We start from the raw sequence: 17710 nt of genomic DNA, 5'->3' as shown, positions 1-17710 counted from the left end.
CGATTAGTGTTTCGACACGACACGAACCCGACACGACATGACACGATTGCCACCTCTAGTTGAAGGCTGGAAATGGTGGCCAGAAATGAGGCCATCATGTTCTTAACCCAAAACCCTTATTTTGACCAATACTTCCTTATTGGGCCTAAAATGTCTCACTTCTTTATCATGGGCCTTAATGGGCTGTGAATGGTTCCTTGAACCTTAACGGGTCATAAACTCCCTTTCCTTATCATTATTGGGTCGTAAACTCTCATATGGGCCCAATGGGCCGAGAATTTCCACATTTGGGCAATGTAATTTCAAGAGTATTCAAATTCTAGCCCAACACACCTCTTATCCCCTCTTCTTACCTTATATGTGCATAGTTAGCTATATATTGCGATTATAATTTTATTATTTTCCAGCTAATTTGTTGCAATTTGTGGAAAAAAGGTACTTAATTATGTTTAAATTATATTTTCATTCCAAAAGATGGGCTCAGAAGCAGAAGGAAGCGGAAAATACAATCGGAAACTCGAGAATTGAAGAAAGAAGAAAAGAGTTACAATCCTGAAGGACTCGACGAGTTGCATCGACTACTCGACGAGTCCCCACGAATGTTCACGAAGAAAAAAATACAAAGTCCTTGTCGTATATGGATTCTTAAAGGGGACTCAGCGAGATGGTTATCTACTCGACAAGTGGCCCCTATTTTCTGAAAAACTATAAATAGAAGCCAAATTGTCGAATCAAAAACTCTCTCTGGAATCCTTGGGAAGTATTTTGTGATTAGGAAGGTAGTTGAAGCTCTGGAAATCGTGAGAGAAACCGTAACCTTCAATTCTAAGGAGATTTAAGGCAACACAAGTTTTACTCTTTAGTTTATTCTTTAATAGAACCATGTGTGAATTGTTAGACTTCGTTTTTGGATTATTTTCTATTGTAATTATGAACTAAAACCTTATAGTTTCTGTTTAGGGTAGATAAACTTACATCTATGGATTGATTTATGGTAGGATTAATTGTTTATTGGTGAATTATGTTTTATTACGCTTGTTAAAGAAATTTATGCATTAACCGTAACTACTTTCTGTTAATTGACAAGTAACTAAGTTGTACGAACATCTCTTAATTGATTACCTCATGTGATTTATGTGAAAACATTATTATGCGCCTAGGAATAGCGAATGTGAAACTAGGGTTAACTAGAAAATGGGTAAATTAATGTGTGAGCTTGTGTGATAAACCATCAACAAGAGGTTAATTGAATTATTAATTTGATTAGCTAATTACAAGTCTTATTTAACTCGAATAAATAAACTAAGGAATTCATTAGGTTAATCACTTGATCACTGCTTAAATTAATTTGTTTTCTAAGGAGTGGTAATAGAAAATGTGAATCTAATCACTTAATCGGTAGCCAATAACAATTAATCCATTGCACTTGCCATAAAATCAACCATAGGAATAAATGAATTGAACCTAAATAGAAGCCTTTTAATCATAAAATTTAGTTCGTTTTTACTTGTTTTTTTAGCTATTAGTTAACAAAACTGCGTCTTAGTTAATGTTTTAAAGTTTCTAGTCTTGCAAAACTAGAGAAAACCCTTTTACTTTTATTACTTGTTTTAGTTAATTCTACTCATTAGTTTAAATACCGTTCCCTATGTTCGATACCCGACTTACACAGCTATACCACCAATTGACAGGTCCACTGCCTTTGTGTGTCTAAATATATCTTAAAAGTAGGATTAAAACTAGTGCATTTATATACACATCAAGTTTTTGGCGCCGTTGTCAGGGAACGGTTCAAAAATTAATTCTAATTGCTAGCGTTATCGACCATTTGTGTGAGATTTATCTTGCACAAAGTTACTGCTTTAGTAATTTAGTTATTAGGCTTAAGTATTAGGTTTTTCTGTTTTTAAGTTTGTGTTAAATTTTTTTCTGTTTTAACCTTGAACTCACCGAGTGCAGTCGAAGCTACTCGACAAGTCCAAGGTGAATTCTCAATTTCGTTTTTTATTTCATTTTTTTTCTTTTGACGCATTTTTCTTGTTTGTTTATAGGAATTACATGACTCGAGGTTCGAATACACCTCTGGTTCCTCCATACGAACACCCAGAATCCGCTCTTAAGAAGAACAAGGATAAATTCGTTGAAGACACTTACCCACCAAAGAAATCTCCTTTCAAGGACCTTAAATCAGTCTTTGGAAAGAAGAAAAGCAAGAAAGCAGGTGAGTCTAGTTGTCAAAGGAGCAAGGAAGGCAAGCTTGAGTATTGTGACAACCCGAAATTTCCAATTGTATGAACATCATCTATTCAATAGAAGCTAGTTCAGTTTCAGTGATTTTCAAGCTTTTCCGAACAAGTTTGTGTACATTAGGGTTTATGTTTTAGATGATATCAGGAGAGTGGATACTCCTGGTTTTGTGAAACTTGGGCATTTCAAGTTTCATACTGTTACAGTCCAATATCAGGAATGAAAATATTTTCTGTCAAAATATTCCATGACTATAAATAGTTTTCTGAATTAAATTAATTCATTATTCACAATTCCAAATAGAGAAAAGCCATATTCTCTCTGACGGATCTTCGGGTTTTCATCCCAGATTGTGAGTCTACTTTTCTATATGTGTTTCATTAATTGTTTAATGCTTATTAACAACAATAAACATGTTTAGATTACAAGATCCGGGAGTTTACCGCCCAAGAACGTTCTTGGGGAGTAAACTCCAAAATGGAACATAAATGCTTCCTAGTCCCGATTCCTTGTTAGACAACTTGTTTAGGGGTTAGAGTATGATCTTTGTAGCCTAGAAATCATCCAAGAAACATAAGTTCTAGGAGTTTACGGCCAAGGAACTCCCTTGGGCCGTAAACCCCTTTTCAAGGGCTTAAAGTGCCCCAAATCTTCCCCAAATGCTTAAGGACTTTAACTACTAGTACTTGTGCTTGTTTAGAACACCAAAAGCTCATCAAAATCACAAGTTAGTAGGAGTTTACGGCCAAGAACTTCTCTTGGGCCGTAAACCCCTTTTTGTGGGACAAAAATCATTCCAAGCAACCCTTAAGCCTTTAGACAATTTACCTTGCACCTTTGGGACTAGAATGGAGAGTAGAACACATCTAAACCACTCCTTGAAAGGAGTTTACGGCCAAGGAACATGACTTGGGCCGTAAACTCCAAGTGAAGGCACCAAAGTGTGTCTCTTGTCCCCATTAGCCTTATATAAATTCATGAAAGCAATCCTTGATGTCTAAGTGCCTCAAATCAATTAAATTCCTAGAGTTTACGGCCGTAAACTCTAAGGTGAAGGACCTTAGGTCGTAAACTCCCATATGGAGTGTTCTAAAGCCTTAAACTACTTCATGTGTTATTCCAATAAAGCTAGGAGTGTTCTAGGGTCAAGATAACACCACAAAACACCCAAAAACACCATTTGAGGAGTTCACGGCCATAAACCTATGAGTTTACGGCCGTAAACTCCAAGGTGTGGGGTTTGTTGGATGGTGAACTCCTATACAAGGCCCTTTGATGTTTCAAACCCTTTTGCCTTGTCCCGTAGCAACTTAGATGCAACCATTTGAACCTTAAACACTCATAAAAGTGTTTAAATGTTTTTCTAAGTGTCTTAACTTATTTATTTAAGTTATTATATATCTAATTAGTTATATATATGCTTATTATATGATAACTAGGCTCGTGCGTGTAAACCAGTCTCCGTTTGCCAACTAGCACGGTAGCCGACACTGCAATTCAAACGACTCACCACAGGTGAGTTCATACCCCTTGAATCAACCTTTGAAATGATTTTAAGTGTTTTAAATACTTTATGGGGGGGAATACAAGTCATTTACTTATAAGTTATTACTTCAATCACATGTGATTGTGTTTAATCACATGTGATTAATAACTAGGAAAACAACGATTTTCACACTGTTCAAACTGTTTATCAAAATGCCTTACTTTGAAATGTTTTACAAACTGTTTTACTATCCAAACTTACTTATAGACTGTGATTTAAACAAATGCTTCTTATACTTAAACTGTTTTATTAACTTATGCCTTCAAATTGTTTTATAGATCGACATCAAGTCGATCTCCTCTTGAAATTATATTTATGCTTCAAAATGTTTTATGAAAACTTATTTATGCTTTATATATATACAATTGCATGCCCATATATGTATAGATATATAAATAATGTTCAAAAGGCTTAGGAATGCCATCCGCCCTATTTCCTTTTCCTCGATTTGGATGTGGTCTGGTGGGATTTCGGGTGACCATCCGAAGGTCATTTCCATATTACTTATATATCATATATACATGTATAGACATAAAAGTACTTCCATATTCATATTCATCAGTACATCATTAGCTGGTTACCATCGGGGTAACGCAGGACAATACATATACATATATAATAGAAACAATACATATACAGATATACTAGAAACAATACATATACAGATATACTAGAAACAATACATATACAGAAATACTAGAAACAATACATATACAGATATACGAGAAACAATACATATACAGATATACGAGAAACAATACATATACAGATATACGAGAAACAATACATATACATAAATACGTAATAATTGTGATCCACTGTATCGGGCATGCCTTAAATGTCATGGCCCGAGTTGTAGCCAGAATTCTCTTGGAGGGAGAGCGTGAGTTTGCGTATAGATCTATACTGGATTGACTATCCTACACCTTGCTGCTAGCTACAGCCGGACCTGCAGGTCTGCGGGTGCCAAACGTCATTTCTTTTATTACGACCATTCATTATGTCGTTGTTACCAGTCGATAGCATGGTGCAATTTATCACATTATGCCTTAATATAAATCCGGTTTAAGGTAGTAGTATTTAGTACAGCAGTAGTCTTATTATACAAAGCTACAGTACTTCAATGATTTACCCATTTCATATTTTAGTGATAATCTCACTTAAGCATTAATGTACAAGCTATATTTTAACAAATGATAGTTATATTTGGGAAATCACACACTTTACAACAAAAAAGTTTACAAAACAGCCTAGCCTTGGTAGAAGATTACTTTTATAGAAAATATAGGATTTTCTGAGTGATTCAAACTTTTACAAACACTTTCAAACATTTACTTACATTTTTACAACTTATACATTGAGATAGGTTCAAACGTTTTTACAAGAAACCTTGACACTAAAATACTTATGAACTCACCAGCTTAATGCTGATAAACTCTTTCAAAATAACTTGTATTCTCAGGTCATCAGTAGACAGGTACCGAGGCCAGCTTTTGAGAAGATGGAGTGCTTTCAAGACTCATCTCATATTATTTTGTGTTTCATTATTTTTGGTGTCTATAACTGTACAGAACACACTTGTATTAAAGTTATATATTTAATGCAATGGATGATGTTGTTTGCTTATTTACATTTACTGTGTTGTGATACTATACATGACGTCCTCCGCCCCAGAACGTTTCCGCCGTTCTTGGTTTTGGGGTGTGACAGATTGGTATCAGAGCATTGTTTATAGTGAATCAAGTATATCAACCCATAAAAGATATACTAATCTATAAACCCAAAAGGGACTAAAACAGTCTGACCAAGAGTCTATACTTTAAATAATAAAATATTTAATTAAGTATACTAGTCTGCATTCATACTAAAATCAGTGTCACAATGACAAGAACAAAAGTATTACGATTGTTGAATATCACAAGTGAGCTCGGGGATGTATGGTCAATCCTGGGAATGGCATAGCCTGATCAACTATGCTGGTCCTAGGAGTGATTAGAATATGCCCTAGAATGGTTGTGATATGTTAACAAGTCTAAAAACTTACCAACAATACCACAAGAAGATCAGTAGAACTTAAACTTAAGATACTATAGGAGTATTTTGTGCTACTAGTTACACGTATACTATATTCTTATACCTCTCTTCTCGCGTAGATCTAAATGGCTGGATTCCCTCATGGCGACCCGTACTTTCCCAATGAAGGCAATGCCGGATGGATCGATGAAGAGCCCGAAGATGATCATCCAATCCCTTTGGATGATCACCTCGCAGAAGGCTTTTCGGATGGATCCGACTCCGAGCCTGAAGTCAACAACCTACCGCTAGTAGGTCAAGCCCCGAACAACAACCCTCGACCAGCGTTTCCAGGCCCTACTCCCATGTGGGCAAACGACTTGAATCGCTGGAGTGATGAGCAGGGTCAGCCCTTACCATACTTTGGGGACCGAACCTTCTACAACATCAGCGATGGTGGCTCTGCTGACAGAGCTCTGCCGGTGATCATCCGCAGAATAGCTCGTAATGTCGAGCAAGGTCGAGCAGCCATCGACCGGGTCATGGAGATTGATGCCAATTCAGGTGTAAATACAGTCCGCATTCGCCGTCTCGAAGAGGACATGGAACGGACCCGGAGAACCAACGAAACTCAGCAGCAACAGCTGGCTGCCTCCCGTGCTGAAGTCTTAGAACTTCGAGCTCGTCAGAGAGCTCAGGACCGACACCTTCAAGAGGTGTTTCGCCAAATGTCCGACCTCAGGGATCACCCGAGGAATTCCCATCGTCACTAGATGATGTCTAGTACATCTCTGTCTTTTGATTTAGGGATAGCCTTGAACTTATGTGCTCTAAGTAGCACTTGTCTGTAAAATATTCCTAACTTTCGGTACTCTAATTAGGAATCTAGGACTGTCAGTATTGTCCTTATGGTATGATGTAAGACCTACTGTTAGGTCGATTTTCCTTGAACTTATTACATCAGTAATACCCGTACTATTGAAATCTATCTAATCTGTGGAAAAAAAAAATTTGTACACTTGTGTATTCCTACTAATATTCCTTATTGTGATTTCAACACTCATTCAACTGTTGGGCTATGGGTAATTAGTCCATGAGTCACTCTCACATTGCTTACAAATTGATTCTTATCATCCTTCTTGTTTTTATAAACTTATAGCTGAAGGATGCCTCCTCGCAAGTCTCCCAGAAATAGGAATAATCCTGTACCTCCACCGCTTCCACCACCTGCAGTCATCGATACTGCAGCCCTGAATGCTGCCGTAGCTGCAGCAGTGGCAACTGCCATGGCTCAGTATCACTCATCGGATGCTAGCAGAGGTGGAACCCCTGTTGAATCTATCCCAGTTGAAATCCCTGTGCGCTCGAGAGAGTGCTCTTACAAGGATTTTACAAACTGCAAGCCGAAGCCTTTCTATGGCACCGGCGGAGTCATTGCTCTCTCGCAATGGTTCGAGAAGACTGAATCAGTCTTTGAAATATGTTCGTGCCCGACTGCATTTAAAGTGAAATATGCCGCGTGCACCTTCGAGGATAAAGCCCTAATGTGGTGGAACCGCCACGTCAAAGCCCTAACTCTCGTCGTGGCTAACGACATGGGCTGGGCAACGATGAAGGACCTCATGACTGAGGAATATTGCCCGAGGGGCGAAGTCCAGAAGTTAGAACATGAACTCTGGAATCTGACAATGAAGGGCACCAACGTGATCGCTTACACTGCCCGCTTTAGCGAACTGGTGGCCCTATGCCCCAACATGGTTCCCACTGAGGGGAAAAAGATTGAACGGTATGTATGGGGGATAGTACCTCCGTACCAGGGGAATGTTTTAGCATCCAACCCTGCTACCTTCGACAGTGCTAAGCGATTGGCACAAAGACTTATTGACCATGGAGTCAAGACCCCTGCAGCCACAACCACCCTAACCATCCCGGAACCCTCTAAACCCGCTGGCACCAAGCGGAAGTTTTGGGATGAGAAGAAGAAGCAGCGTGCTTCAAAGAAACAACAAATCGTAGCAGTACATGTTGCGGTAGCCCCTACTGCTGTCACTGCTCCGGGGAAGCAGTATTCTGGAAGTTTGCCGAAGTGCAACAAATGCAACTTCCACCACAACGGCGCCTGCCGTGAAATGCAGTGTTCTAACTGCCACAGAAAAGGACACACCGTCCGATTCTGTAGGTTCCCGGCGCAACCGATCTCCCAAGTTCCTGGCTCTGGCGTGAGCCCAACTTGCTATGGATGTGGCGAAACAGGCCACTTTAAAAGGGACTGCCCTAAGGCGAGGAATACTGGAGGAGCAGGGAGGGTACTAGCAATAGGCCACGGGGAAGCAGTTGCTGACCCGACAGTGGTGACTGGTACGTTCCTCCTTGATAACTCCTATGCATGCATTCTGTTCGATAGTGGAGCGGAGCGAAGCTTCGTAAACCACAAATTTGCTCGCATGCTTAAGCAACAACCACACGCACTTAATGAACAATTCACAGTAGAGATGGCCAATGGGAAAACTGAAAGTACTAATAGCATATATTTAGGTTGTCTTCTAACCTTAGATAACCATTCATTCCCAATCGACCTTATGCCGGTCTCAATAAAAAGTTTCGACGTTATTATCGGCATGGATTGGTTAAGTCTTCATCGCGCCGACATCATGTGCTACGAGAAAGCAGTCCGACTAAACCTCCCGTCTAACGAAACTCTTATAGTCTATGGCGACAAACCTGGTGCGAGTCTTCGCATTATATCTAGTATTCAAGCACAGAAATATATGCGCAAAGAATACCACGCATTTCTTGCTCACGTCGTCGACACGAACCTAGAAACGAAAGAACTAAAGAACCTCCCAGTAGTGAGCGACTTCCCCAACATTTTCCCAGAAGAACTACCCGGGTTACCTCCGCAACGACAAGTCGAGTTCAGAATAGACTTAGTCCCAGGAGCTACCCCAGTAGCCAAGTCGCCCTACCGTTTAGCACCAGCTGAGATGTAAGAACTCTCTGGTCAACTTAACGAACTGCTCAGCAAGGGCTTTATAAGACCAAGTTTCTCACCTTGGGGAGCACCAGTCTTGTTCGTTAAGAAGAAAGACGGATCATTCCGTATGTGTATTGACTACAGAGAACTCAACAAATTGACGATCAAAAATCGTTACCCTCTGCCACGCATAGATGACCTATTCGATCAACTGCAAGGGGCGAACTATTTTTCCAAGATTGATCTGAATCCGGATATCACCAGTTACGAGTGCTCGAGGAGGACGTGCCGAAGACAGCCTTCCGAACTCGTTACGGACACTACGAGTTCGTGGTGATGCCATTCGGATTGACCAATGCGCCCGCAGTCTTCATGGATCTAATGAATAGAGTATGCCGACCTTACTTAGATCAGTTCGTCATCGTTTTCATTGATGACATCCTGATCTACTCCCGAAGTAAGAAGGAGCATGGTGATCATCTACGACAAGTTCTAGAGACACTACGAAAGGAGAAACTTTATGCGAAGTTCTCGAAATGTGAATTTTGGATCCGAAGGGTCGAACTCTTAGGACACGTGGTTAGCGAAGAAGGAATCCACGTGGACCCTTCCAAAATAAAAGCCATTGAGAACTGGTCAGCACCAAAGACACCTACAGAAATTCGCCAATTTCTAGGTCTCGCTGGCTACTACCGCAGGTTCATTCAGAACTTCTCACGAATAGCAAAGCCTCTTACGACCCTGACCCAGAAAGGCGTGGCCTTTGACTGGGAAGAGAAGCAAGAAAGAGCATTCCAAACGCTCAAACGAGCCTTGTGCACCGCACCAATACTATCCCTTCCTGAAGGAATAGAAGACTTCGTAGTCTATTGCGATGCATCCAATCAAGGACTCGGATGTGTTCTGATGCAGTGAGGTAAGGTCATCGCCTACGCCTCGAGACAGTTGAAGACACACGAGGTTAACTACACGACCCACGATCTTGAATTAGGAGCAGTAGTGTTTGCTCTGAAGATCTGGAGACATTACCTGTATGGAACGAAGAGCACTATCTTTACCGACCACAAGAGTTTACAACACATTTTCGATCAGAAGGAGCTCAACATGAGACAACGACGGTGGGTTGAGCTACTCAGTGACTACGAGTGCGATATTCGTTATCATCCGGGTAAAGCCAACGTAGTAGCAGACGCCCTAAGTCGGAAAGAATATTCTGGTCGCAAGGTCAAGTCATTATCAATAACCATCCATTCACACCTGACTAAGCAAATTCAGGCGGCTCAGCTTGAGGCCATGAAACCTGAAAATGTGTCTAGTGAAGCTCTTAGGGGAATGGACAAGAACTTCGAAGCCAAGGGTGACGGAGCTTTATATTTCATGAACCGGATCTAGACACCGAAACACGGTGATTTCCGAGACTTGGTCATGACCGAGGCGCACAACACTCGGTATTCCGTCCACCCAGGTTCAGATAAGATGTATCTGGATCTGAAAAAGCTATACTGGTGGCCTAATATGAAAGCAGAGATTGCTACCTTCGTGAGTAAATGCCTTACTTGCGCAAAGGTTAAGGTCGAGTACCAGAAGCCCTCTGGCTTACTGCAACAACCAGAGATCCCAGAGTGGAAGTGGGAGCGGATCACTATGGATTTCATAACCAAGTTACCCAAGACGACGGGTGGACTTGACACCATATGGGTCATCGTTGATAGATTGACCAAGTCTGCACACTTCCTGCCTATCAAAGAAACCGACAAGATGGAGAAACTTACGAGAACATACATTAGGGAAATTGTACGGTTGCATTGTGTACCTATTTCCATTATCTCCGATAGAGATAGTAGGTTCACTTCAAGATTTTGGCAATCCCTACAACGTTCCCTGGGAACAAGGCTGGACATGAGCACAGCCTACCATCCACAGACCGACGGACAGAGTGAGAGGACCATCCAAACACTGGAAGATATGTTGGAGAGCCTGTGTGATTGATTTTGGGAAGGCATGGGATACTCATTTACCCCTTGTCTAATTTTCCTATAATAACAGTTATCACACGAGCATCAATCCTGCTCCATTCGAAGCTCTCTACGGCCGCAAGTGCAGATCCCCTCTGTGCTGGGCTGAGGTTGGTGATACCCAATTAGCGAGAGGGCAAGCTTCCGACAGTACTCTCACTGGTCCAGAAATCATTCGGGAAACGACAGAGAAAATCGTTCAAATCCGTGAACGATTGAAAGCCTCTAGAGACCGACAGAAGAGCTACGCCGACAAACGAAGAAAACCTTTGGAGTCTCAGGTGGGAGACCGAGTCCTTCTCAAAGTCTCACCCTGGAAAGGCTTGATACGCTTCGGCAAGCGTGGGAAGCTAAATCCAAGGTACATAGGGCCTTTCGAGATTCTTGCCAGAGTCGGCCCCGTAGCTTACAAACTTGATCTACCCGACACACTGCGTAACGTACATTCTACATTCCACGTATCTAACTTGAAAAAGTGTCTGTCTGACGAGACTCTCGTAATCCCACTCGACGAAATCGAGATCAACGAGAGCCTCAACTTCGTGGAAGAACCCGTAGAGATCATGGACCGTGAGGTCAAGCAGACGAAACAAAGTCGTATCCCTATCGTGAAGGTTCGCTGGAACGCCAAGCGAGGACCGGAATTCACTTGGGAACGCGAGGATCAGATGAAGTTGAAATACCCTCATCTTTTCGCTTAATTGTTTGTAACTTTTATTTGCTTAAATTCTAATTTCAAGACGAAATTCCCTCTAACAGGGGGATGATGTGACAACCCGAAATTTCCAATTGTATGAACATCATCTATTCAATAGAAGCTAGTTCAGTTTCAGTGATTTTCAAGCTTTTCCGAACAAGTTTGTGTACATTAGGGTTTATGTTTTAGATGATATCAGGAGAGTGGATACTCCTGGTTTTATGAAACTTGGGCATTTCAAGTTTCATACTGTTACAGTCCAATATCAGGAATGAAAATATTTTCTGTCAAAATATTCCAGGACTATAAATAGTTTTCTGAATTAAATTAATTCATTATTCACAATTCCAAATAGAGAAAAGCCATATTCTCTCTGACGGATCTTCGGGTTTTCATCCCAGATTGTGAGTCTACTTTTCTATATGTGTTTCATTAATTGTTTAATGCTTATTAACAACAATAAACATGCTTAGATTACAAGATCCGGGAGTTTACCGCCCAAGAACGTTCTTGGGGAGTAAACTCCAAAATGGAACATAAATGCTTCCTAGTCCCGATTCCTTGTTAGACAACTTGTTTAGGGGTTAGAGTATGATCTTTGTAGCCTAGAAATCATCCAAGAAACATAATTTCTAGGAGTTTACGGCCAAGGAACTCCCTTGGGCCGTAAACCCCTTTTCAAGGGCTTAAAGTGCCCCAAATCTTCCCCAAATGCTTAAGGACTTTAACTACTAGTACTTGTGCTTGTTTAGAACACCAAAAGCTCATCAAAATCACAAGTTAGTAGGAGTTTACGGCCAAGAACTTCTCTTGGGCCGTAAACCCCTTTTTGTGGGACAAAAATCATTCCAAGCAACCCTTAAGCCTTTAGACAATTTACCTTGCACCTTTGGGACTAGAATGGAGAGTAGAACACATCTAAACCACTCCTTGAAAGGAGTTTACGGCCAAGGAACATGACTTGGGCCGTAAACTCCAAGTGAAGGCACCAAAGTGTGTCTCTTGTCCCCATTAGCCTTAGATAAATTCATGAAAGCAATCCTTGATGTCTAAGTGCCTCAAATCAATTAAATTCCTAGAGTTTACGGCCGTAAACTCTAAGGTGAAGGACCTTAGGCCGTAAACTCCATATGGAGTGTTCTAAAGCCTTAAACTACTTCATGTGTTATTCCAATAAAGCTAGGAGTGTTCTAGGGTCAAGATAACACCACAAAACACCCAAAAACACCATTTGAGGAGTTCACGGCCATAAACCTATGAGTTTACGGCCGTAAACTCCAAGGTGTGGGGTTTGTTGGATGGTGAACTCCTATACAAGGCCCTTTGATGTTTCAAACCCTTTTGCCTTGTCCCGTAGCAACTTAGATGCAACCATTTGAACCTTAAACACTCATAAAAGTGTTTAAATGTTTTTCTAAGTGTCTTAACTTATTTATTTAAGTTATTATATATCTAATTAGTTATATATATGCTTATTATATGATAACTAGGCTCGTGCGTGTAAACCAGTCTCCGTTTGCCAACTAGCACGGTAGCCGACACTGCAATTCAAACGACTCACCACAGGTGAGTTCATACCCCTTGAATCAACCTTTGAAATGATTTTAAGTGTTTTAAATACTTTATGGGGGGGAATACAAGTCATATACTTATAAGTTATTACTTCAATCACATGTGATTGTGTTTAATCACATGTGATTAATAACTAGGAAAACAACGATTTTCACACTGTTCAAACTGTTTATCAAAATGCCTTACTTTGAAATGTTTTACAAACTGTTTTACTATCCAAACTTACTTATAGACTGTGATTTAAACAAATGCTTCTTATACTTAAACTGTTTTATTAACTTATGCCTTCAAATTGTTTTATAGATCGACATCAAGTCGATCTCCTCTTGAAATTATATTTATGCTTCAAAATCTTTTATGAAAACTTATTTATGCTTTATATATATACAATTGCATGCCCATATATGTATAGATATATAAATAATGTTCAAAAGGCTTAGGAATGCCATCCGCCCTATTTCCTTTTCCTCGATTTGGATGTGGTCTGGTGGGATTTCGGGTGACCATCCGAAGGTCATTTCCATATTACTTATATATCATATATACATGTATAGACATAAAAGTACTTCCATATTCATATTCATCAGTACATCATTAGCTGGTTACCATCGGGGTAACACAGGACAATACATATACAGATATACTAGAAACAATACATATACAGATATACTAGAAACAATACATATACAGATATACTAGAAACAATACATATACAGAAATACTAGAAACAATACATATACAGATATACGAGAAACAATACATATACAGATATACGAGAAACAATACATATACAGATATACGAGAAACAATACATATACATAAATACGTAATAATTGTGATCCACTGTATCGGGCATGCCTTAAATGTCATGGCCTGAGTTGTAGCCAGAATTCTCTTGGAGGGAGAGCGTGAGTTTGCGTATAGATCTATACTGGATTGACTATCCTACACCTTGCTGCTAGCTACAGCCGGACCTGCAGGTCTGCGGGTGCCAAACGTCATTTCTTTTATTACGACCATTCATTATGTCGTTGTTACCAGTCGATAGCATGGTGCAATTTATCACATTATGCCTTAATATAAATCCGGTTTAAGGTAGTAGTATTTAATACAACAGTAGTCTTATTATACAAAGCTACAGTACTTCAATGATTTACCCATTTCATATTTTAGTGATAATCTCACTTAAGCATTAATGTACAAGCTATATTTTAACAAATGATAGTTATATTTGGGAAATCACACACTTTACAACAAAAAAGTTTACAAAACAGCCTAGCCTTGGTAGAAGGTTACTTTTATAGAAAATATAGGATTTTCTGAGTGATTCAAACTTTTACAAACACTTTCAAACATTTACTTACATTTTTACAACTTATACATTGAGACAGGTTCAAACGTTTTTACAAGAAACCTTGACACTAAAATACTTATGAACTCACCAGCTCAATGCTGATAAACTCTTTCAAAATAACTTGTATTCTCAGGTCATCAGTAGACAGGTACCGAGGCCAGCTTTTGAGAAGATGGAGTGCTTTCAAGACTCATCTCATATTATTTTGTGTTTCATTATTTTTGGTGTCTATAACTGTACAGAACACACTTGTATTAAAATTATATATTTAATGCAATGGATGATGTTGTTTGCTTATTTACATTCACTGTGTTGTGATACTATACATGACGTCCTCCGCCCCAGAACGTTTCCGCCGTTCTTGGTTTTGGGGTGTGACAAGTATTTTGAAGAAAACACATTGCCAAAGGAAACTGAATACGAGTACAAATACGAGTCCGATACGAAGAAGAAAGCAACTTTAAAGAAGAACTTGTTAACACAATGGCAAATATCGATGAAGTCCCCATGGGTGAATGGAAGAAAAGGATGCGAGACGATACCGGCCCCGGACTCATGCAACCTGCGATTCCCACAATCGCCAGTTTTGAACTTAAGGGCTACATACTTGCTCAACTTAAGGATATCCCATTCTTCGGGAAGGATCACGAACACGCATACAAGCACCTAGACGAGGTCAACGACATAGCCGATTATTTCAATGTTCCTAATGTGACCCATGATACTATTTTGCTTCTTATGTTAGCAATTACATATAAGGGGGCTACAAAAATTTTGCTAAAATCACTCACTCCAAGATCCATCACTACTTGGTCTAAAATGAAAGAATAATTTATAGAACAATTTTTCTCTCCCTCAAAGATATCCAAGTTGAAGAAGGCCATAGCTAATTTTGAACAACAAGCTAGAGAGTCACTTTATGAGGCATGGAAGAGATACAATGGCCTACTAAGGAAACGCCCACACCATGATCTAAATAGTCAACAAGAAGTCTCCATTTTCTATGATGGAGTGAATGCAACAACTAGGGAGCTCCTTGATTCGCAAGGACCTCTTACAAAGAAGCCCCCCCCCCCTCTGTTGATAAAAGAGCTAATTGAAGATTTCTCTAAACACTCTAGAGAATATCATAACCCAAGGAATGACTCAACTAGAGGGATGGTAAATGATATTTCAGATGACATGGCGGCATTGATGGCGAAATTGGAAAGCATGGATATAAGAATAACTAAGATGGACCAATCCATCCATGCCATTAGTGTGGGATGTGAAAACTATAGAGGGCCCCACCTTACTAAAGATTGTGACCTTGATGAGAACGGGAACCGGAAAGTACAAGTATGCTATTCAAGTGGTGATCGGTATGATGACAATTGGTGAAAAACCAAGAAAGAATGGATACCATATGATGAGTACAAGAAGGCAAGGGAGGAAAAGTATTAGCAAAAAGAAAGAGGCTTTTATCAAAAGCAGGGACCGGTGCTAGAAAAGAAAACAGACTAGGAAGATATGCTTACAAGATTCGTAGCCGCGTTTGAGAAAATACATAACGATACCGATGCGGCGATCAAAGATCAACAAAATATGTTAAGGGAGCACCAAGGCATGATGATGGATCAACAAGATATGATTAGGAATCGGCACGCATCCATTCATAACATTGAAAAACAGCTAGGCCAGATTGCACAAAAAATCAACCAAAGAGCACCGGGTGAACTTCTATAACACCCATAAAATTTGAGCCAAATTAAAACATTTTAATTCCTTCAAAAACCATTAAGTTCATACATTTTGTTTTCAAAATAGTTTAAACATCAGAGTATCCCCAGAACCATATCATAAAACATGAGGAGCGGTACGATCACACCTTCACCTTGCCACAATCTCCTAAAGTACCTGAAACAATACACTAAACTGTAAGCCCGAAAACTTAGTGAGTTACCCCTAAAATACCAAATAAAGCAACCATGCACATCTGGTCTACTGTGTGACTGGTCCGCCCGCACCGGGCCTTCAGTCCACCTGGTCTACCCTCCAAGTCTAGCCATGTACATCGAGTCTACAGTGTGATTGGTCCGCCCGAACTGGGCCTTCAATCCACCTGGTCCACTCTCTGAGTCTACAATATGACTGGTCCGTCCACACCCGGCCTTCAGTCGGCCTGGTCCACTCTCCGATCCTTGTCACGTCTAGTTCGCCCTCTTGGGGCCTTCAGCCTATCCGGACCACTCGTTGGGCCTTCAGAATATCCGGTCCGCCCTAGGTATGTTGGCCTACAACACAAAGCAGGACCTGCCTCAACCCAACCCCCGTCAAACAACCATGTGCACATAAAACAATTAATCACATAACAAATCCTTAGCCAAACAAACAGTCTAACAGATCACATGGCCTATCAACATCCTAACCAGGATTCCGACCTAACCGATCACTAGCGTAACATTACCCTATACACCGGGGACCGACCTTAATCAGGTCACAAACATAACATTACCCTAAATATCGGGTACCGACCTTAACCAGGTCACTAACATAACACCATCCTAAATACCAGGATGCAAATCTAGCAAATCAATAACATAACAAACAGTACCCGGATTTCCATCTGATAAAGGGCCGGCCTTGGTGCCGTAGACCCTATCGATATAGTGAGGATACCTCACCTGCAATTGCCGACTGAAGAGATAAGACCAAGCTGCTCCGATCACCGACACGAACTTCACCACAGAACACTTCCAAAGAACCAATTCCATAAATACAAAAAATTACCAAAATACACTTGGAAGTAAAACTGGTCACCTCTTGGTCAAAGTCAAAGTCCTCGGTCAAAGTCGACCTTCTTGGTTGATTCTACTCGCCGAGTCAACCTGTCGACTCGTCGAGTTGTTATACTCAGAAAACTCCCACAACACGACTCAACTCGCCGAGTCGCCCCAAGACTCGTCGAGTTCAACGATCTCGGAATTCCATCCTGTCCAACTCACTGAGTTGCCAACTGACTCACTAATCCAAAGCTTTAACCAAAAGAGGTTGGGTTCTGCGACCAGACTCACTGAGTCCAAGGAAATCTTCAACAGACTCGCCGAGTTGTTCTTCCAACTCGCCGGGTCCATGCACATGTTCATACAACTTGTCGAGTACACCCATGTGACTCGTCGAGTCTCTCCAGTTCTTAATCCATACAGTGGCTTTTCGAGCCATGCAGGGGCTCCAATCCATAGATCCACTCTTCTACAGTCTAACCCTCACATAAAGTTGCAATCTTTACATGAAACCAAAAACTCTTAAACAG

General features: G+C 40.5%; 1 non-coding gene across 1 annotated transcript; it reads right to left on the bottom strand.

Annotated features, from left to right (window-relative positions):
* Positions 1–15285: 15285 nt before the first annotated feature.
* LOC111917979 (small nucleolar RNA R71) lies at positions 15286–15392 on the bottom strand. Its single transcript, XR_002859071.1, has one exon. It is a non-coding gene; the product is annotated as a small nucleolar RNA R71 (small nucleolar RNA).
* Positions 15393–17710: the final 2318 nt, after the last annotated feature.

This window comes from Lactuca sativa, chromosome 9 (genome assembly GCF_002870075.4).
Source record: "Lactuca sativa cultivar Salinas chromosome 9, Lsat_Salinas_v11, whole genome shotgun sequence".
NCBI classification, from domain to species: domain Eukaryota; kingdom Viridiplantae; phylum Streptophyta; class Magnoliopsida; order Asterales; family Asteraceae; genus Lactuca; species Lactuca sativa.
Note: the sequence above shows the minus strand (reverse complement) of the source record. Positions and strands in the feature narration are given on the sequence as shown.